General features: G+C 44.5%; 1 protein-coding gene across 5 annotated transcripts in view; it reads right to left on the bottom strand.

The window, feature by feature from the left end:
• Positions 1 to 22,865, bottom strand: part of FRMD4A (FERM domain containing 4A) — a 608,042-nt gene that overhangs the window by 309,014 nt on the left and 276,163 nt on the right. The window lies entirely within an intron of this gene.

Below are 22,865 nucleotides of genomic sequence, written 5' to 3'. Positions count from 1 at the left end.
CCAGGCCCTGAATGAGAAATTAAATGCCTCAGCTCTTTTCTCATTCTCTGGGTATTTGGTTTCCATGGAGCTCAGTGGTGGATGATGATTTTCGAGTATATATTTTACGGCATGTATTTATGTGATCACAGCCTTATGTGAAAACCTATAAGCCTTGTTTTATTTAGGAGTTACATACACTTGGAAGGGCCCTGGTCTGGGGCCTGTTGATAAATGGGAATGGAATGGCCTATTCACAAGGGAGGGCCTCCTGCTTGAGAAGTGGGTCTCCACTGCGACAGGCAAGAGCTTGTGAACCACTCCCTTCTCAGGGGACAAGGTGAAGATGAGTTAATGTCCACAGGAGAATTTCTGAAAGAGAATTAACACTTTCTCTCCTAGTGGGAACCTCGAAGACCTTCGTAAATTTGTGTCTAGAAGCTGTGAAGGTAACATTTCTCTTCCAACTCAAAGGAAAGCAAGTGGAATTTATAAGAGATAAACAGGGATAAAAGCCCCCTGGGTTTTCACCTATAACTTAAGTTCCATTTAACTCTTGACCCAACTGCAGGTACAGTAAGTAAGTCTTCACTTAACATCTTCAATAGGTTCTGCAACTTTAAGAAAAATGACATATAATGAACCCATTTTTACCATAGGCTAATAGATATAAACAAGAGCTTATCAATGTTATAATGAAATGACATTGAACTAACAATGTTATTTGAAGACTTACTGTAGTATGCTGTTTATAATATACTAGAGGCCCGGTGCATGAAATTTGTGCATGGGTGGGATCCATAGGCCTGGCCTGCGATCAGGGCTGATCAGGTTCCCTGTCTGCCCCCTCCTCCTTCCCTTGCAGCCCACGTCTGCCACCACCCAACCCTGGCTCCCCATCCCAGTCCGGGGCCCGGCCCCAATCAGGCGATCAGGGCCTGCCGGCCAGGGGGAGGGACTGGAGTATTGGATGGCCCGGGGGGAGGGGCTGCAGGAGCTTGCAGGGCGGCAAATCAGGGCCCCAATCAGGCTGGTTAGCCACCACAGTGCACATCATAGTGACCAGTCATTCCGATCATTCCATCGATCTGGTCTCTTGGCTTTTATATATATAGATTAGAGGGTTTTACTTAAAAATGCTATTCACTTGTAGTAAAGCCTCTTTCTTCTCTAAAACTCTGCCTTCTGTTTTAGCAATCTTACTTTTTTTTTTTTTTGGCATCACTGGTGTCTTGGACTTAATAGGAATGTCATGAGTACTGAATGAATGAAATTGTCTATTTTATATAAAAATGTAGGCTGTGACTTTTCCTGCTGCTCTTGGGTGACACATCTTCAAAACATCTACCCTGGAGTAGCTTAAAGTCCTTAACAGGAGGTAGGTACCCTTTTTAAAAGAGCCTGAGTTTTAGTGTTAGCCCTAAGTCCCCCTTCCTATTCAGCAATGAAGACTTGACACTCCGTGACAATGACAATGCAAGAGGTTGATGAATGGGAATGTAATGGCCTCGCTAATGTAGGTGGGGTCAGTGTGGCTTCTGTGGGTCAGATGCAATTTGGATGAGCTAATGACTTCTGGAAGCCATTTTCTAGGCTATATTTTTGTGTCTATTTCTTAGGATGCTTTTCTCAAGGGGAGAGAGAACACAGAGATGTAAAAGCTGTCTGGCCATCTGAAGAACCCAGCTGGGAGACTGTCCGCTGACTAGCACGTTGTTCCACCCAGTGCTCTGCGTCCTTAGCATCACTAAGCCTAAGGGTAAGGACCCAAACCAGCCCACAGTGAGGCCTGGTTCTGGAGACTGTATTCCAACATGGCTGTGGCAAAAAATCTATTTTATTCTAGTCTAGCACATTTCCTACACTTAACAAAAAGTCTTCTCAGGATGCAACACCCATAACAACAAAAACAGAAAACCCCAAAACACACAAAACAAAACAAAAAGCAACCATGAGTTTTGTATATTGAACTGGTCAATGGGGATAGGGTTAGCTGATGAACTGAACTTCTATATTACAAAACTCGTGGTGTTTTAGGATAAGCTTCTTAATTTTTTGAGTTGCCTAGACTACCACTGAAGAATTTTAATACTGTGTTTTCTCATTAAGATCTCATAGATAAAACTATTTGGAGTTTTGTTTTCTGGAACTATTTAAATTATAGGTAGCATAGTCTGTTTGGATCACGGCTGACCAAGGAGAGTAGGAATGGCTTAGGATTTAGCAACAGTGCTTGGAAAACCAAGAACAATGTTGGGGTTGGAGATCTAGGCAAATTATGGTTAGATAATCAGGACAGTCATCACAGATATCCAGGGTCATCCAGAATTTCAAGATAAATCAACAAGTTCAAAGCCAGCAACCAAAATATTTGTGAATAATGACTCCAGAGGTCCTGTTGACCAGGAGGCCAGAAACTAGGTGGACTAAGAGCAAACATATGAAAGATATGTAACAAAGCAAGCCCAGTGGTCATGGCTGGCTAAAGACTGAAGGGAAAGCAAAGCAGACCAGACCCTGCACCATCTGCCAGGAGATTTATACCCTTCCCATTAAGGCAGAGTCAAGTTCCCAGTGGGACACCAGTGCCCTGCAGGTGGAAGCAGGTGAATCGGGACCTGCCACAGGGCAAGTGTGCGGAGGAGGAGGAAGAGGTACGGTCCTGCCAGGTTACTCTGATCAGCCACCGAGATTCCCTCTACCATCAAGCGCTGCATATGTGACAGTGGCCCCGGAAGATTATAACAGAGCTGCAGTGTTTCTGTCTCCTGGTGACATCCTAGCTGCCTTAATGCTGTTACAATGTGCTTCCGTTTTAAGCTAAGTGTTAGCTTAAAAGAGTTGAAAAGTTAAAAAAATATTTAAAAAGATTATAAAGTTAACAAGTTGTAGTAAGCTAAGGTTAATTTGCTATTAAAGAAAAATACAGGGTGTACCAAAAAATGTATACACACTGTAAGAGCTGATAGCTCAATTTTGAAAATGAAATGTATTTTAATAAACACTGCCTTTATAATTATTCAAAGTGTGTGTATACATTATTTGGGGACATCCTATATATTTTTAAATAAACTTAGTGTAGCTTAATTGTACACTGTTTAAAAGGCTACACTAGTGTACAATAATATCACTCACTGACTCACCCAGAACAACTTCCAGTCTTGCAAGTTCCATTGATGGGAAGTATGCTATACAAGTGTACCATTTCTTATCTTTTATACTGTACCTTTTCTGTGTTTGGATATGTTTAGATAAATACCACTGTATTGCAATTGCCTGAACTATTCCATAGAGTAACATCTTGTACAGGTTTGTAGTGTAGAAGTAATAGGCTTACCTGATAGTCTAGGTGTGCAGTAAGCTATACCACAGGTTTGAATAAGTACCTGCGCTCTATCACGTTAGAACAAATTGTCTAAGGATGCATTTCTCAGAATGTATCCTTGTGGTTAAGCGAAGCATGACTATATTTGGATCTTCTCTAAGTCCTGCCAATTTCTGACAGACACTAAGCAGCCCATACAAGTGAAACATTTACTTAACCCAAGGCTCAGTGTGTGCCTGAATTTGAATGAGGTCCTTCTTTTTATTGTTAATCTTCACCCAAAGATATTTTTTCCATTGATTTTTTAATTTTTAGAGAGAGTGGAAGAAATGGAGGATTATGGAAGAGAGAGAGAGAGAGAGAGAGAGAGAGAGAAACATGGATATGAGACACATCCATTGGTTGCCTCCCGCACTTGCCCTAACTACCCAGGTACGTGTCCTTGACTGCGAATTGAACCTGCAACCCTTCGGACTCAGGGCCGATGCTCTAGCCACTGAGTGAGTAGCATCAGTCAGGACTGCACAAGGTCCTTTTCCACAATTGGCAACCCAAAAATTAGAGAGTCAGGAAGGCCAGGGAAATAAACTAAGGACAGAATTCCCTGTAACAACTTAAGAGGAAAAACATAATTATACCTATATAGGCCATGAAGGCATCTGAAAATCTATAAGAAAAACCAGCTTAAACTTTATTGTTTGATTTGTCATGAAAAACAGAATGTAATGAATTTTTTGTTTTTAAAAAAGTCTCTGTTTGGTACAATTTGAGGTAAATTTCCACTAGAGTAGAAGGAAATTGGATCAGGGTGTTGGTTATTTCCCCCTTGAAACAAAGGTGATGATTTAAGATTCTCCTTTGAGGAGCAGCTTAGGAGCTAAGTGCCTTCTGTTGGTGTCTCTTAATAAACCTGGGACAATGGCTTCATTGTAGCACAGCTGGGGCCAGACTACTGTTAATTAAGCACCAGTAACTGGCAGGTCTGCATCCCCTTCCTGGGTTTGACCACAATAAGGGCTGAGGCACTCCCTCAAGGGAGCACCCCTCCTCCTCTACCAAATCAGGATGCATTTCAAAATGTGAAGCCAGAGCAGCCCAGGGGGCAGGCGTGTCAGGAAATTAAGTGTGTATTTACAGCCCAGGCCCAGGTCCTGTGTGACACATGGAAGTATTTACCTGTCGGGTTTCACACCCCACTACCTTCTGGGTTTCAGATATTGATTTTTTTAAATTGTGGTAAGAGAGACAGAACATACAATGTACCATTCACATTGTTGTGCAACTGTCTCCACCATCCGTTCCAGAATCCAAGACTGAGACCCTGTGCCCATTAAACAACTCCCCCAGCCTCGGCAACACCGTGCTACTCTCCGTCTAAAGTCCATGAATTAGACTATTCCAGGTGACTCATGTAAGTGGAATCATCCAGTATTTGTCTTCAAGGTTCACCTATGTTGTAGCATGTGTCAGAATATGCTTTTTTTAAAGGCTGGATAATATTTCATCCTATGTTTGTCCTTCTATCCATTGACGGACAGTTGGGTTGTTTCTACCTTCTGGTTGCTATGAACATGGACATAGAAATAACTTTCCGAGTCTCTGCTTTCCTTTCCTAGAACTGGAATTGCTGGGTCACGTGGTGATTTCAGTTTTTGAGGAAGTGCCATGGCATTGGATACTAATCTTTTCACCTACTGCTTCTGCCCTCTTCGCCCTGAGGCAGGCTGGGCCTTTGCCCACAGACAGACAAGCAGTACTGATACTTAGTATTTGTTTGCCCCAATGCGTCCTGCTCTGTGGCCCTGGGTGAACAGTGCTCCTTAGTGCGCATGAGCCTCAGGGGCCCCCTGCCCTTTACGACATCTCCCTAACCTGCATTCTCATTCCTAGGCCAGATCTGCAGCTCTGACGTCCAGCTCACACACTTGGGGCCAAGGCACCCTTCGTGGCCCTCCCCGTGGACATTCAGCACTGACCACTCTGCTGGTCATGACTGTGGGCCTCAGGGGAAGGTAGGCTGGTTCCTCTGCTGAGGGCCAAGGGCAAGGGAAGGAGATTGGGCATGAGTGGTGCCCACTGAGGCTGAGACTGTGGTCCCATTTAAATTACCCTGAACATAGGCTAGTGGGTGTGAGTTAGGGTCAGGCACCAGGACGTGGAAAGCCACCAGAGAGGGATTAGGGTTCTTTCTGACCTGAAGAAAGGCTCCCTCCTAGAAGCAGGGCTAGCAAGAGTGGAGCAGGGTGTCGGGACCGCAGCCCTAGCGGCTCCAGCCTCCATTGCAAAGCAGACCCAGAGCAGGGTCAAGGGCACTAGCCCACTGACTTGGCCTGGGTTAGGAGGAAACAACCAAAACTGGGACATGTGGGTCCCTGGCAGCCCCTCAGCCATTGGCTGTCAGGCATCTGGGCAACATCTCTGCCTCCTGGACACTGCCGGACACGACCGGTGCAGAGTCAGGTGCAGTGTTGGCAGTTGTCACACCTGTAGCTGGACAGGACTAGCCAGGAGGGGTCTGACACCTGCCAGCTGGCTCTAAATGAGGCCCCTCCCACCCCCGTTGTGCCCAATGAGGACAGTGAGACCACCAGTGGCTTTTGGCGTCTCCATTCCTTCAAAGGCAATTTTGCAGGGCCTCCCTGGCCCTGCACTAAGGGCTACCAGCTCCCTTTGCTTCCAGGTATCAGCAACCCTCCCTCACCTGGCCCATCCTTTCCCATTGACTAATGGTTATCAACCCTGGCTGCCTATCTGGGAAGCTTTTACAAAATGCTTTCACCCGAGGCCACCTCTAGGGACTGAAAGTTTATGTTTGGGGAAGGAGTTGGTATTACTATTTTTCACAAGCAGCCTAGGGCCGTGGTCGGCAAACTGCGGCTCGCGAGCCACATGCGGCTCTTTCTGGGAGTGCAGTCTTTATTAACCTAGAGAGGAAGAGCCTGCTCCTCCCTAGACACCAGACAGCCAGGGCTGCAGAAGAACAGTCCTCTTGGACTTGCCGCACACGCAGTCAACATCACCCAATCAAGCTCCTTTCAGCAACTCGTTTGCTGAAAACCAGACCAATTCAGCTTCCCCTCAACTTCCTCAAGGGGGAGGCTCCAAGAGTCACAATTAAAAATTGATGTGCTACTGCCTGTGGAAACAACCTCTACTCCTGCCCAAGAGCCAGAATCAAGTAGCCATTGTCCCTGCTTCTGATGGAAAAAGAAAGCTAGTTTATGGGCTAGAGCAGTGATGGCGAACCTATGACACGCGTGTCAGAGGTGACACATGAATTCATTTTTTTGGTTGATTTTTCTTTGTTAAATGGCATTTAAATATATAAAATAAATATCAAAAATATAAATCTTTGTTTTACTATGAATTTTTATTTGATATTTGCACTGAGCAAATATCAAAAAATTTCTACATGTGACACAGCACCAGAGTTAAGTTAGGGTTTTTCAAAATGCTGACACGCCGAGCTCAAAAGGTTTGCCATCACTGCCTTAGGAGTACCCTAATTAAGTTAATAACAATGTCCCTACCTATATAGTTTAAGTTTAAAAAATTTGGCTCTCAAAAGAAATTTCAATCGTTGTACTGTTGATACTTAGCTCTGTTGACTAATGAGTTTGCCGACCACTGGCCTAGGGGTTCGAATGTGCAGCTAAGGAAAAGAGCCACTGCCATCGTCCGGCACTGAGGTCACTGTCTGCAGATGAGCTCCTGTAACTGGAGATGATACCTAAGAGTCCAGATCAGAGGTGCTTGTGGGTCAGCCTGCATTGGATTCCCCCAGAGTGTAAGGCCCGGCATTGGCATTTCTCACATGTTCTCAGGTGAGGCTGACACTCTGGCCAAGCAACCACACTGAGAACCTCTGACCTAGGCCCAGGACACCCCTTAGTTCTTGTATTTAGGGTGGTGACAGAAATGGCAGTAAGAAGTACAGTGTCACTCCCTGTATTCACTGTTTAGTTTCATTCTTTGACACCCTCATCTCAAGAGTGACATGGAAGAAACACTAGCAGGGCTGCCAGCCCGGTAGGGGCTAATCAAGGACCCCTGCTCCGTATGCAGAATGGAAAGGTGCACTTAGGACCTTCCACCCAACTCTTCCTTGCTCCCTCATCTGAAAAAATAATTAAATAGTTAAAAGAAACATTTTTTTAAAGGAATTGAGTTTTTCTTCCCACCAAGAGGGCCCAATTATTGATTTGAAAACCCTGAATATAAGCAACACACATTTATTTCTAAATTAAAATGGTTTCTTAGGATGTGATACTTTAGTGCTGGAGTCCCCCAAAGGCAGCAATCAAGCAGCCACACGGAGACCCTGAATCACTCACCCCCTTGTCCCCGTGGCCCAGAGTCCAGAACATTCAGAGGCTACAATCTGCCCTCAACAAAGAGCGTTTAGATTCTTGTTTTGGAAATTAGTGACTCATCTTTGGGTTATTTTCTTGTCTATCTCCCTTCTCTCTCTCCTCTTCCCCCACCCCAGGAAACTGCAGGCAACACACATACTCTTCTTTATCTCAATGCACAAAAAACACAAATGTTGCTGATCTCAGAACCTGACTTCCTGTTATTAAGGAGGACATGCTACAATTTAAGGGAGCAAGATTTCTAAGCAAAGCAGAAAGTCCAATGATTTCAGACTTTGCTTCCCACCTACAATTAACTAGGTCACAGCTGTAAGGGAAGAGAAACAACAAATTTAAATGTCTCCAAGGCAGGAGCACTTGGTATCATCTGTGGCCAAAATACAAACAATATTTCTTATTTTTAAAAGGAGGAGCTCTAACTCTTACAGAAACAAATAAATTTGAGATATGATAGAAGATGGAAAAAAAATCTGATCAGACAATAGACACAGTGTCTCAGGCTACTTATTTTATTTAATATTCGTTCAAAACAGAGAGGCAAATGGAAATGATCTCCTTCATAACTAAAGGCTATGAACTGCCTTTAACCCATGCAGAGGTCTTCTTTAGTGCTATGCACAATGCATAAAGATTCCCACTTGCTCATACAAGGATTCCAGATTTTTAAGGCCCAGGACTGTTTCAGATCTATAGGAAGTCCAAATTTGGCAAATGTAAAATACTCATAGTGGATTATTTGACCTTGGTAGGACATCAAGGAGGGAGAGACTATTTCAGAGTGGGTTATATTTTTAAGATCCACAGTATCCAAGGAAAGCATGCTTTTCAGAAGGAATATGTCAGTGTGCTACATTCCTTTCTCTCTTGTGACCTCCTGCACTAAAGGGATTTCATTTCTCATTAAGTGGCCTGGACTTTCACACTGATCTTGCCCAAATGTTTGTATAAAGTAGGCATGGTAAAGATGATAGATAGATAGATAGATAGATAGATAGATAGATAGATAGATAGATATAGAAATAGGTAAATAGATAGATGGTATAGATATATAGATACACAGAGATTTAGATATAGACAGATGGTAGATATAAAAATAAATACCCAGAGATCCAGATAGGTGTATGATAGGTAGATGATAGAAGATATCAGAAACAAAGATGAGAAGAACAATAAACTCTGTCCATGGACCAGTTAGGACACTGAGAGCCTTGCTGCTCAGAGGCCTCACGGATTGCAGTGTCAGCATGACTTGGAGCTGGTCAGAAATGTAGACTCTCAGGCCCCGCCCTGGACCTGCTGGATCCAAGCCTGCATTTGACAAGATCCCCAGGTGTCTCTGTGCACATTGACATTCACGATGCACGGCTTTAGAACATAACAGCCTGGAACAGTGATTGTCAATAATTCTGTACTCAGCAATGGAAATCTTCACCCAAATGAGATCTTAGATAGAAATATAAGAAATATCTCAGAAGCAGAACCCCTCTGATGGAGGCAGGGGTGAGGAGTCTGTCTTCCCAGCCCCTCGGTGGCATGTCCCACCCTCACCACCTCTTTGTGGCAGTTGCTTCTGCTTCTATGGGGGCAGCAAGGATTCCTAGAGCATGTATCCTGACAACTGCTGGCCTAGAGGACACCAGCTTCTGCTCTGAGTCTCTGAACAACATCTAAGAACTGCCATATTTGGGGCAGTCAAGCAATACTAGATGATGATGAACAAATGATTTTTAAGCAAGATTGTGTGCAGGAGTAGAGCTCAAAAGTTCCTAGAAGGCCACAGGAGGAGAAACCAGAGAGAGCAGGGGGACAGCTCATTCACAGGAGAGGAAGGCAGCACAAATGATGGAGAAAGGGCAGTGGCCCTCTGATTAGGGCTCCAGACACACAGTACAATTTGAATTTCAGACAAACAACATGAGACATACTTATATTAAAGGACTATTTGTTGTTTATCTGAAATTCAAATTTACTTGGGCATCCTGTATTTTCATTTGCTGAATCTGGCAACCCTAGTTCCTCTCTCAAGGGTACTTTCCTCAGCAACTTAGGCCCCAGGGGCTTCCCTCCAGTTTAGAGCTCAGCCAGATTCCCTCTGGAGAGTGAAGTGAAGCACAGTGCCCTGCACCCCCAGGAGCTCACTGAATAAATGTACTTCACATTGTTAGCGACCAGGCCAAGGCCTCCTCGGTCTCAGCAACTTCCTATCTGTCTGAATTTGCTCCTGATCATTTTCCTGGGACCTTCGATCAATCTGGAGAGGGAAGTGGGAGGAGAAGGGGACGTGATGCCTGAAAAACCACACAAGGAGGAGCTTTCCCCTCTTTCGGGGGCCCTGGCCTGGCATGTCCATCGGTCAGTGCATTTCCTTCCCCCCGCCCCCTGAGGGCCCTGTCTGTGAATGAGCTCGGGAAGGAGGGAGGAAAACGTGTCACTGGATATTTGCTCCTTGACCCTAGCTGACCTGGTTAATTCACTCCCAGATGGAAGAAGCACATGCAGACCTTCCTTTGCCAGAGCTTCTTGGCCTTTCCGACTTAGTGATGGGGAGGGAGCGAGTTCCTGCTTCCTTGACCTTAGCTGAGCAACAGGAGTTGCCATAGCCTGGCAAGGGAGACATGCCTAGGACAGTGACATCTCACATCTCAAGGTCAGAAAGTCTCAGAAAGCGGCTAAGTACAGGAGTAGGTGTTTGGGAATGTGTGATTTCTTTTTCTTGGTGTAAACCTGACCCACCATTGAAGCCTCCTTGACTGCCAGCTTTTGTTCCCATCTTTCTTTTCATGAACTCCAAGATCAGAGACTAGATTCTGGCAATGGTCTGTCCTTAAACATTAAACAAAAAACAAAAAAATAAGAAAACCAAGGTATCTGGGAGCGGGTGGGGCTCAAGTTCCCTCGGAGGAGACACCGGAGCCAGCTTCCATAGTGGGTGCCCAGCCAGAGTCCCTAATGGAATTGGTCGATTACCCTGAAACTGCACTCTGAATGCTGCGGCAGTCCTGGCTTCACCCTCCTCCTGGCACCAACCCATTGCCCGCAGCAGCAGCTCTTTCCCAGGAAGCTATTGTTATTTGTGCACAGATAGTTTACAGCACAGCGCACTGACAGCAGCATTTAGAAAGGAAGAGAGAAAGAGCTGCAGGTGAAGAGGACAAAGCGCAGGCTTTCAGCATTCCAGGGACACTCTTCTTGGGCGGCTGGGCCCGCAGCAGCGAGTTGGGGCTCCATTGGATGGAAGAGTCGCCCCTGGGCACCATGCAGCCTTACGGAAGGTGGCCTCAGACTCGGCGGGTCCGAATGAGACTATGTACCGCTGACCTCCCCTGGTTTCCCCCTCTGTAGTGTATCCTCTGTTCCTCCCAGGAATACCTTTCAGCTGCCACCAGGAGCTGCACTATGTCGTGGGGCACACATGGCACGCACAATGGGGTGAATGCAGTGGCTCTGTGTTATCAGCACCGTCAGTTCCAGGTACATTCATTCTCGTCTGGGAAAAAGCGCTGCCTTGTTCAGAGCATGATGTTCCCATGTCTCAGCTTACGGGGAAGCATTTTTGATATACTGTACCTGTCGGAGCATTAGTTCTGCCGAGAGAGGGGGGTGTCGCACCCTTTGTTCTATGTTTTTACTCTCAGTGAACTGTTCCCGTTGTGTTGGTTTCCCTCTAGAAACTAACACAAGCAGGAGAGAAAGTGGCAGGATGTCATGCTGCCTGGCAGGGGTGCAAAATATATGCACGTACATACACACTTGGATAATAAAGGTAAACTAGGAAGTTAAGGATACCATAACATAGAAAAAAGAAAAGAGCTACTTAAAAGAACGAGATGAATGCAAAAAGGTTATCTAGAATGAGCCAGTTGGACCCCAAATGTAGTTCTGAGTTTTCCCGAAGCAAAGTTAAAAAAAAGTCCACATATTGAACCACATATTTTTTTATCATCTCCTAAAAGGAATCAACAGGGTGAAATTTATATAAGGGATATTGCAAAAACAAAACAAAACAAAACAGGACAAAACAAAACAAAAAAAACATAAGGAGCAGTACCTATAACTGTAATTTCTAAAAAGCTTCAGAAGTATTTTTAAGGATGTTTCTTTGGTCCAGACACCCCTGCAGCTATGTAAATGGTTCACGTGACTCCTCAAGACTCTCCCTTCTACCTTCTGCTTTGAATTTACTCACTGATGTCTCTGGTCTCCATCTGACTGTTTCATTCCAGATTTTTCCAACTCCATCTAACACTTTCAGACTGAGGATCTATCCACCTGTCTGGGGGCTTGTTTTGGCAATCCTGCCACCAGCCATCTCCCACATCTTGCCTGGGTTTCATATTCTGAAAATCCTGACCACCCGACTCCATGTCCTGCCCAAGACATGGGTCACTTGGCCTCAGTCTGGGCCCAGAATAGGTTGCTGCATGTCTAAAAGAAGATACTGAACATCATCCCTCAATAAAGATGAATTAAATCTTAACTCAATAAAATAATCTCAGCAGGGAGTTGAGAAAAAACTGTGCAGGTATATTGATATTTGATTATTTAACTTCATAGGGACATAGTATAAAAGGGGCAGAATAATGAATCGTTAACATATCCATTGATCTGCTTTTCCTTGTGTCAGATGTCCCTGGGAGGTCTTTGACTAAGTGCTGGAAGGCAGTAAAGTCAGTTGCCTTTTCCTGAAAGAGGCAGAAGTGGAGATAATCTGAGATTAAAAGTGGAGACATATCTGTGTGTGGCTCTGCCAGGTGCGGGCCGCGATGCAGAGGAGTCGCTGAGAGGTGTGACTTGTGCCCAGGTGGAGCACCATTTCACCTGACAGTCTGGAAAGAGCAGGAGCTCCTAGGGGTAGAACCAAAGTTTTCATCAGAAAAAGAGCTGTGAATCTTTTCAAGTTCTTACTCAAGGACTTGGCTGAGACCCCAGAATTCTCCTCCATCGAGTGAGAAAGAGATGATTTAGAATGAAAAGGATTTAGTTCAGCTGTTACCAGCCAACCACCTTGATCATAAACGAACCTCATTTTGGCTCTCCTGCTGCCTCTGGCTTTGAATAGGACCACATGCTGCCAGTTTGTAAATCTGAGTTAGCAGCAAACTAGACCTCTAGGTGGTAGAGTGATTGCTTCATTAGATGGAATTGTTCACTATAGTCCACTTTAACAGTGGAGAACACCTGCCCAGAGCAAAACAGTGTGGTTGATGCTCAGCTGCCCTGTCAGGCGAAGGTTAGACTGTAGGTTCAGTTGTTTCTTGAGTTCTATTCCTATTGCTTGGTGCTGGAAGCCAATTCCAGCGTGTCAGCAAGGGCTGAATCATCTGGAGTGGCTAGGGCATTTCCCCAAACCTGAAAAGGAATGATTGCTTGCTGCCAGACAGCTCAGGGCATCCTAATCTACATGTTATTGCCTCCTACTGGCCAAACAATGGAACAGCCGTAGGCGAACTCCCCAATCTGACAATGGATTCTGTACGAAACCCTACCCTTTGAAGTGTCTATCTCCACCTTGCCTTAGGACAAATTGTGTTAATAAAAAGCAAGGGGTCCTGAGATGAAGAGAACTTAGTTCCTTTTAGCTAACCCCCTGACCCCCTCTGACCCCCAAATGTCTTTCAAAATGAAATTTCATCTCTGGACTCTTTATTAGGTTACACACAGCCCTTCTCCAAATTGCTGAACCCTTCTAGATGCTGGAACAAGAACCCTAGCACTAGGTAATAAAACTGTGCTCTAAGCAGAGAGGATGCTGTCTTCCTATTTCCCATAGCTGGAAGGCATGCATTCAATTCATTTAAATGTAATTTAGAATTTGCACGTGACCTGTCAAAAAAGATTTTTAAAAATTCTGATTTAGCAATAGAATGGTGATGCCAGTTGGAGGGCCTGAGGATCTATTCAAAATTAGATTTTTGTATAGAGATATCTCCTCATGAAATTTAAGACTTGGGAAATGGGTCTACAATAAAAATATTTGTGGTGGGATGGCACTCATTTTATTGTAGAAGTTGAAAAATGGCATCTTGTGGGCCAAATATGTGCTGTACATGTGCTCTGTTTGCTATGCAATGTTTTTCTTTAAGCTTGGAATAGAAGCCAGCATACAGATATTGAGATATTTTGACTCTCTCATATATAGATTATTACTAGAGGCCCGGTGCATGAAAATTTGTGCACTTGGGGGTGGGAGGGTAGGGGGTCCCTCAGCCCAGCCTGTGCCCTCTAGCAGTCTGGGGCACCTCAGGGGATGTCCACCTGCTGGCTTAGGCTCAATCGCCTGGCTGGCAGTCAGACATCCTTAGTGCTGCGGAAGAGGCTAGAGAGGCTTCCACCACCGCCGCTGTGCTTGCAGCTGTCAGCCCGGCTTGTGGCTGAGCAGAGCTCCCACTGCGGGAGCGCACTGACCACCAGGGGGCAGATGCTCAATGCAGTGTGCGTCATAGTGACCGGTCGTTCCTGGTCATTCTGCCGTTAGGGTCAATTTGCATATTATCCTTTTATTATATAGGACTTAGAGGCCTGGTGCACGAAATTCTTGCACTGGAAGGGGGGGTGTCCCTCAGCCTGGCCTGCACCCTCTCACAGTCTGGGAGCCCTGCGGAGGGAGGCCCTGCCCACCTGCTGCAGCCCACTAGTTGATGGCGTGGGCCTCTCTCTTTGCTGCAATCGTGGAGCCCCCCAATTGATCACCCCACCAGTTGGTGGCCTGGGCCTCCCTCTGCAGGGTGGTCATGGGGCGATGGCCAGGCCCCTGATCAATCGCATTGCACCTGCCTTGGCTGGCCTGGCACCAGTGGGTGTCATAGCATGGTTGTCCAGACAGTCGTTCTGCTGTTCGGTGTTTAGTCTATTTGCATATTACGCTTTTATTATTATAGGTGAGAAAACTGCACAATGATTTTCTTTAGAAAGTCACAGTTTCCAGGAACACCAGCCCATTTCCTGGTGGCAGGGCTGGGAGCGGCTGGTGTTAGTTGCTAGGGCACGAGTGCTCCAGTCTGCAATGTGCCTCTTTCCTCACTGTCCTACATGTATTTGGCCTGCCTGGCTCCTAAACGCATTTGAGTTATAACGCCTGTACGGGGCCTATGCTACAGGATGAATCGAATGGACTAAGATGAAGGATTAGGTCCTCAGGGTACTATAGGAGATAGATACAAGTTTTTTAAAAATTGCTTGTTTCTGATTGGTCGGTCTCAGAAGGAGCAAGGAAAAGTCTTGCCCTGCATAGACCCTATTTTAATACACATGACACATGTTTTTCTCATGCCACCTTAAGGCCATTTAACTGAAGGAAAAATGAAGTCATAGTATCCCAAAGATACTTTTGTTTGCTGTTAGGCATGTTGGTCTACTATTACCCAGAGGGGACTACTGAACACATGTCCAGGGATTATACTAGAAATAAAGGAATACTAAGATGATCTGCAAATGGCTTCTGTGGCTGAACTAAATGCCACCAGGATAGGGGTATTGCCCCTGGAAGTGATGTTGAATGGGAGGGAGGTGTCCCTCAGCCCAGCCTGTGCCCTCTCACAGTCCTGGAGGATTTTTTCCAGAGGATTTATTTTTTCTTTGGTAGCTCGTCTCCCTACATGCTCTGCTACTTGAAAACCCAGAGCTGGGGCCCAACAGAACGAGGGGGCTCCCTCTCCTCTCCCTCACCTTAAGTACTGGGTTGACATCTTAACGAGAGGAGTTCCAGAACCCCTGTATGCGCCCACACTGCTGCCCACCTGATGGACCTGGTAGTGCAAATGCAAGGGTGGGCCTGCACACGTGCAGAAGCAGAGCTTCCTCAGGGCACTGGTGGCGAGACTTACCCACACCCAGGCACACTGGTTCCGCTGCCGTGGTGTAAATCCCCCACAGGGCCCATTCCAGGCTACCCACGAGTCATCACTGAGTGTGAGTTGTGAAGGGGCGCACGTGGTCAGCTCTTGAGCCTGGAGAAGCTGGTTCCAGCACCCCCAGTAACCCCACATTCATATCTCCAGTCCAGGCCTCTCATCTAAACACGAAACTTACATTTTTAACATCCTCCATTTGAATTTTTCATCATCATCATCCCAAGTTTAACATATCCAAACATAGCTTTTACTCTCCCCTGGCCCTGGCGTCGTCACCAACCTGCTCTCCCTACAGCATTCCCATCTTAGTAAGTGTCCACCCCTGTGCACAGCTGCTCAGGAGTCATTCTTGACTCCTCTCTTCCCCGCTCACTCCCCACCCAACCCACCACCCAATCCTGTCAGTCTTTCTTCTCTCCACTCATTTCCTACTACCTTCAGAGTATCATCTGGTCTAGGCCATCATCATTTCTCATTCTGATTCTTATACTAATGGCCTAATAAGTCACCCTGATTTTACCCATTTCTGTCAGCTTAGTGGCCACAGTGACTTCTTTAAAAAATGTCAACTAATATCATCCCTTTGCCCCCAAACCACTGGTCTTGTCTTACTCAGAGTAATACCCCAAAGTCTTTATCATGGCCCACACAGACCCCTGGCATCGGGCTCCCAACACTTCTCTGACTGCCATTCCTCACCCTGTACTCCATGCCCTTCTCGCTGCCCAGCTCTGGCTTCCCCCTTGCTATTCCTCACACCCCTCAAGTGTGCTCTAGCATCACACCTTTTGCAGTTTCCTCCATTTAGAGTGTTCTTTCCCAGATGACTACCTGGCTTATTCCCTTATTCTTTCAGGTCTTTCCTCAGACATCACCTTAACAAAGAGCCACCTTATATAAAAGTGTGGCACACTCATCTCCCCTCACTCCTTTTCCTGCTATATTTTTCTTTAGAGACCTTATCACCTCTTAACATAAAAGCAAACACTTCACTCTACTGTATTTCTTGGGCCTAGGACACTGCCTGCATGTAGTAGGTACTAAATAAAAAGTAATTAAAAGTAATGGAATTAATAAATAGGGTATTTGGTTCCAGATATTACAGTCCCCATGGTATTTATTTTCTGAGTTTGTTTGATTGAACTCAAAACCACAATTTCCAGAAATAATCAATATACTTGCAAGCCTTATTGGTTTTCCCGATTAATGTTCCAATTGAGGGACTGAAGTGATCACTTGAAAGTAGTCTGTCTATCCATGTGAAAATGAGACCCTGGCATTTTTGAGAAAAGTCAGTGAGTAGTGGAGGAAATGATCAGAGGCATATTCGTAGACTATCTCAAAATACCCACACACAGATTCAGACTGGGAAGGAAAAGGGCTGCTCATGTGCTCAAAAGTGTCAACTGTGTAGTTGGATTTCAAGATATTTTTCATGACCAAGTTCTCTACAAAGAACTAGCATCCTCACATCATAAGGTAGATAAATGGTAAATAACTATGTTGTGCACTTGAAACTAATATAATATTGTATGCTAACTTTACTTTAATAAAAAATATAAATTAAAAAAAGAAACACTAGCATCCCCAAAATAAGTCACTTTGTTAAGACTGATCATGACCCAAATATTCATCTAAATAAGAAAAGCAGATACTTGGCAACCCTACCCTTTGGGTGATAGTTCTGTTTGATTAAAGGTTGGAGTTTATGACCATGAAGCCCTTCTTTTTATTCATCTACTCACATTTATTCAATAAATATCTATTTGCCCTATATATATGCCAGCCACTGTTCTAGGCTCTGGGGTGGAGTAAAAAAACTGACCACATCCTTTGAAGCAGTTAGTTATTAAGTGACTGAAAAAGAAAAGAAAAAAAGAATGAAAAATCCACAGATGTGGTCCATCCACTCCCAGATTAGAAAACAAAGATCTACAGCCATAGTTTCTTCTATATTGTTTCCTACACATAAAATAATATTGTTCTCAGAGGTGCATTGATGAAGCAATCCAAGTAAAAGAGGATTGTTTTCAACTATGTGTTCAAAGAAACTCTTATGTTACACAGGTGGATAGTATTCATTCTGCTAGAACAATTTATAAGAGATATGATTTCAAAACACCTATAGAAAGTGTTCTGAGAATACACAGTTGGTTTGTGAACATAGCTGCAAGATGGCAGGTTGAGAAACCCGGAGGGGGCTTTGTCCACGCTCCAATGGAGAAGAACTATGCAGGAGCTGGGTTGGGTGTTTCTGATCTCAAATTGTCTGGAAGTCCTGCACCACACTAGCTGCTCTGACTTCAGAAGGCTGGGTGTGATTATCTAGAAAGTGGCCTCAAAGTGCTGGTTACTGCATAGGATGTTCCAGGAATATGGATCCAACTTGAAAGGAGCTTAAATATCTTTCCTCCTATTGGGAATGACACTTTTGAATAAAAATCCAACACAATCAACTCATTTATTTCTTGTTCATGTGAAGACACAAGAAAGAACAGGAACTAGCTAATCTCCTTAAGCGAGCATGGTACCAGTGACCTTACCTTAGGGCCGTGGTTCTCAATGTGGCTGCACATTAGAATCATCCAGGGCCTTGAAAACCGCTGTGTGGGTCCCCTCTAGAGATTCTAATATACATTGGTCTGGCGGACAGCGGGGCCTTGGGAATTTTTAAAGCTCCTTGGGAGCTTCTGATGTGAAACCAAGGTTGAGAAGCACTGCTTTAGGATGAGCCATGGAATATGACCTATGACACTAGTGATAGTCCCAAGAAGGAGTCAGGACTTGGGAACAAGTACTCTAAATAGAGAAGCCACCACCTGGCTTCAAGATCAACTTGGCAGCCACCATCTGGTGCAGGACAGTGATGCTCTTGGGGGTCCTGACTGTTTGAAGAGAGATTTCCAGTCCTGCTTTCCACACCAGCATGAGGAATGAAAACTCTGGCTAGCCCTGGCCGGGTTTCTCAGTGATTAGAGCATCAGCCTGAAGACAGAAGGGTCTCAGGTTCGATTCCAGGTCAAGGGCCCTGGGTTGCATGTTTGATCCCCCAGCCCTGGTTGGGGCGTGTGGAGGAGGCAACCAATCGATGTGTCTCCCTCACATCAATGTCTTTTTCTTTTTCTCTCTCTCTCTGCCTCCTCCCTCCCTTTCACTCTCTCTGAAAATCAAAGGAAAAAATATCCTGAGGTGAGGATTAAAAACAAACAAAAAAAAACAACTCTGGGTAGGAACAGCCTTTCTACTACGCAGTCTCATCCTGGCCAAGATGACAAGTCATTGGCTAAACTTGACATAAATTGCTGTCAGAAACAAAATCAATGTTGGGTCACCAAACTGAGGTCAATTAAAATTCTTTGGGACAAAACAACATGGGCAAAATGGTCTCCAATGCAGCCTATGAATCAGAGGCCTGGAGCCTGAGAGTCCATGTTCTTTCTTCTCCAGAGAGGTGTGTATTTATAGAAGAAACAAAACCTCAGGCAGGATGAGGGGGTTGGATAATAATATGTGTGACTACACTGATCTGTCTGAACAGTTTCTTGGCTGTCTGCTTTCAAGGGTAATAAATATCCACTAAAAACCGTCTGCTGTGTATGTGTTTGGTAAAATCCTATACTTCCCTGCATGATCACATTCAGATTGTACAGTAGGCACCACACACTTAACTATAGAGACTCTGTTGTATTCTGAATGCTTAAGTTATGCAGCTTAGCAGCTGTGATAATGTAATGGTTTATAAAATAATAGACTAGCAATGCGTCAACCTGGAGTAACACATCGAATAGTGAATAATGTGGGTGCAAGAGGTTTAATTTATACTGTGTTAAAAATACTGCTTCCAGAAATATCACACCACTTCAGTCTTTCTGGGACAAAAAACCCCTTTCACTTAAATATTCAAATAATTGTGGTAAAAGAGAATGTTTTCTTGCTCTCCCCCCGCCCACCCCCCCAACAAAAATGTCAAATTTACATTAGTCTGAAGAGACTGATCCTCTGAGTCTGGCCATTTGTTCACACACTCACTTTGTACATCTATAAGATTTATGGTATGGTCTCAGAGTTCAGAATAAACAGGAGAGCATCTGTCTCCACAGTCTGTGTTCACATGTTAGAGTGAACACATTTCCCACCAGCAATAATGGGGTTTATGGTAATTTAACATGAGAAGTGAGGCTGCTTCTGTTAATACCTTAATTCTGATCCTGGGCAACTCTGTCAAGGTCACACATAAATAGTTAGGGACAGTGTGGCTGCAAACCTTTCCACCCCACCTTGCTGCTCCCTGTGGCACCGAAATTGTCTTCATTACTTATACTGCTGAATCAAAGCCCTATTGTATCTACTTAGAATAGTTTCATTTATATAAACCTGTAACCTAATCTCTCCTGTTTTACCAAACATAGCACCTTATATTTCTTCTTTTAATTTTTTATTCTGCTCTGCCTGGCACAGTGATGAACTGATGGAGGTCTGTGAAAACATATGAACAAGAACTAAGCCTGACCTCCCAGCCTGAGAGAGGGTTTCTGTAATCACGACTTGACAAATATCTAGGTAGTATAGTTAAAAAGGCGCATTTTTCTTGTTTCTTTTGAGAGAGAGAGAGAAAACATATTTAGCTGTTGTTCCACTTATTTATGCATTCATTGGTTGATTCTTGTATGTGCCCTGACCCCTGACGGAGGATTGAACCTGCAATCTTTGCAGGTCAGGACAACATTCTAACCAACTGAGCTACCCTGCCAGGGCTCATTTCTCTTCTTTCAACTCAATTTCTAGGCAGTTGGAAAACAGAAACAATTGTTTCATCCTGGACCCATAAGGGCACAGGACTGTCAGAGCCCTAGAAATCATCACTCTCCTGGCTGTTAGCATCTCTGCCTTTGGTAAGTCTTCCATATTCTCTTTCATGTGAAGTTCTGGTGGCAAGTTGGCTGTAACCAATTTCTCAGGGCCAGGCTGCAATTTCAAAGCTTCCCAGAGAGCAAAGGAAATGGAACACAGGCTCAATAGCAGGACCTGACTTAAGTCCTGCTTTGTCATTGACTGTGTGTCCTTGGACAGACGATTACATCTCTCCATACCTTGGATTACATCTCTTCATACCAACTCATGGAGGTAAAGCGAGGTAATGGGTAAGAAAGTGCGGTGGTGTAAAGGCATTATAGAAATGCGAGGTTTTGGCATCACTAAATATCACAAGACAATTCCAATGATTGTCACCCTCTCGGCTGCTGATGTAACTGAGAAAGCTGCCATTGCTTTGAATTCCGAGAGCCCCTGGAACACAGCTGGTCCTCAGCGCCTGCTCTTAAGGCAGATGCCATTTCTCACCTTCCCTGCCCTCCTTTTACGTAAATATATGACTCTGATCCTGAAAATTGTCATAAAATCAGCAGCAGTATAAAACAACCAATTGTAATTGACATGACTTCATGTATTCTAATTAGTCTCACTCTCCTTTGTGGTGGAGGGTGACATGGGAGGCTCATAGGAGCTCAGCGGCCCCTTCCCTGTGAGTGATGTCCCTGGCGTCCCAGGCCCGCTGCTACCCATCTACCAATGGACGGTAATAGCACGTCTGATGCTCCAAGGATGGGCAAGCTGCTCTTAAGGGCCCAGAAGCTTTCAGATCAGACTCCTAAGGCCTGAGCAACACTGGCATGTGCCCAAGGGCAGAAAACAGGTCTTCGTGTTTTGAATGTAAGTATGCACCGACGCATGCAACAACTGGCAGGTTTTATATGTGACACTGTTCATATATTGTCAGATTTTCTAAAATTGGTGAATAGTGAGTAACAGAAATGGTAACTGCATACATCTTGATTTATTAAACAAACATCCAGCTGGAGATTGTAACGGTTAAACAGAGGTTACCAGGTTAGTATGATTTCTTGTGCCTGAACATAGGATAACTCTCTCATTAATATCACCATGTGGTACAACTCCAGTGTGTGAAGTTCACATTTCTGAGCAGGTATTTGTGAACAGAACATATTAAATAATAGATTAATTACCATACAGGTCAAAACATTTTCAGAACCTAAAATCACATTCAGCATAAGCCGGAGAAATTTATGAATTTCACAGTAACTGTTGGTCCTACACTCTAAGCTCCTGGTATAACAGGGAGCACGCAGTAGGCACTGAACACATGTGAACTGATGACACATGTGACTTGAAGAAAGATGTTTCAAAGTAAAGATGTACACATAGAGCGGGGAGTGAATTTTTTTTCATTATTACTCAAATGGCAGAAAAAATACAACTCATCAAACGTCAAGAAATCAACCCTGCCTAGAAGTCCAGGGAGCTCTTCATATTTTAAAGCTCTAATTATTTTTTTCTGAAATTTGCAAGTCACTGAGTAGTAGTATACAAACCAGAAAGAGTCATTAAATGCGGTTCCCTTTAAAATATGTGGCAGGTTGCTGTCTATCAAGACAGTGCTCGCCTTGTTGATCTCAGATTACACCTTAACCTAAGACGTCTAAATAGACCACCACAGCTCACAGAGAGGCCTGCCATGATTCAAACAGCGGCTTTGAATTGTTGCTGGGGTTCTAAGACCCACCGACCCCCCCCCCCCCCCCCCCCCCCCCGTGTGGGTATAGACATTGTCCCCACACCAATGAGCCCACCGTTTTGAGGATAATCAGCTTTGCATTAGCTTCAGTCACCCCCCATCATCAGTCACTCCAGAGAAGGACAATCATTCATATTGTTTTATAGGATCTTCTCTGCTAGGGGTTACTGTAAAGTGAGCATGCTTTCAGAAAATTAGCAGAGTAATATTGAGCTAAAATCCATAGTAGTTAAAAAAACACAAAAAAAACACCAAAATGATAGCAAGGTATTTGAAACAATAACAACAGCAACAAAACACAGAAGGGATTTTAGTCAACTGGGTGTACAATTTAAACCCTCAAGGCATCACAGCTCCTTAACGTCATCATCACCTCCTTTGAAGACACTGTCACCCAGGGAGGAAATTTGCAGCCTGCTGCACTAATGGATCTGTTTCATTAAACATAGCAGAAAACAGGCTTTACAGCCCCCGCCGCCCGGATGCTGTTCTCCAGAAGCACACTGTCTCCCATATCCGTTACAGAGGCAGCCCCCACCCCAATCTTTCCCATTTTTCATCCATAAGGTGCCCCCCCCACACACACACACATGCAAAGCTGACAAAAAATTGTTTCAAATTTCCCATCACTATCTATTAAGGAAAACACTGCGTATGACTTAGTATTCTACAGTCCCAGGAATTCGAATTCTTCAGTAAACAGGACTAGCAGAGGGATGCTATGTACAATGAAATCGAACATCTCC

Source organism: Myotis brandtii, unplaced genomic scaffold (assembly GCF_000412655.1).
Source record: "Myotis brandtii unplaced genomic scaffold, ASM41265v1 scaffold576, whole genome shotgun sequence".
Taxonomy (NCBI): Eukaryota; Metazoa; Chordata; class Mammalia; order Chiroptera; family Vespertilionidae; genus Myotis; species Myotis brandtii.
Note: the sequence above shows the minus strand (reverse complement) of the source record. Positions and strands in the feature narration are given on the sequence as shown.